Raw genomic sequence first — 1,008 nt, 5'->3', positions numbered from 1 at the left:
TATTAAAGATGTATGTCGGTATATCCCTTTAGGTATATCCGTGTGTGTATTTTTCCATTTTTTTGTTTTTTTCGCTGGACCTATGCCGATCACGTAGCCATCGAAGGCAGTCAATTTAGATTAGATTATTAAATAGATATTAGTAACTTTCATTTTTTCTATTATCTAATAACCATAACAACCACGACTATAACTCTAAAAGACTCTAGCTTGTAAGAAAAGAAGAATTAAGAAATGAAATGATATTTGTTTAGGTGTAGTATGTAATTTGTCAATAAACCAATACTATGCCAACTAACATATATCATGGTAGAAATTATTAAAATTCATCGTGATATTTTTGAGGCTTGAAACCTGCACTTTGTTATGCTAAAATTTAATTTACTATAAAACTGCATACTCAAATTTATTTTTGAAATTCCGGTTAAAAACTTTGAAAGTTTAAAGACAATTTTTAGAATTATTTTAAATTGTGTATGAGGTTGGAAAATTCAATTGATATGAAATTAGTTATATGAGGGACAATATTCTTATAACTAACCAAAAAGTTTAAATTTGCCCAATTTGGTTTCAGACAGTATTTTGTACTCGGTCGTAACTGATTGACCTCCTACTGTATTAAGGCATCATTTACATTAAGTGATTTTTTAGCGAGTCGACAGGCCACTAATCACCTCTAAATAATAAATAAATAAAATATTCAAATTTGTTAAAGAGTTAAAAAAAGTTAGATAAAATAAAATATATTAAATATAATTCGCCGCTGTTTTGGAAACTGCCTCGGCTATCGACTTAGTTACCTCAAGCTCTTCCCTCTTTATTTCTTCAATGCGTCTGAAATAATCTGCCTGTTGGGCGCTCATTTTCCCCAAGGTTTCAACCACTTTTTTAAGAGCCTCTATTTGAGCTGCACATAGACCTTGTAAGTCAGTTGGTACGCTCTTTTGTGGCACTGATTTCGAACGAGGACTGCTTTCCCTGCTCCTTCCTCGTCAATGTCAACAATAA

This window comes from Rhagoletis pomonella, unplaced genomic scaffold (genome assembly GCF_013731165.1).
Source record: "Rhagoletis pomonella isolate Grant_MI unplaced genomic scaffold, Rhpom_1.0 Rhpom_scaffold_00001, whole genome shotgun sequence".
Lineage (NCBI taxonomy): Eukaryota > Metazoa > Arthropoda > Insecta > Diptera > Tephritidae > Rhagoletis > Rhagoletis pomonella.
This window is presented reverse-complemented; position numbering follows the sequence as displayed.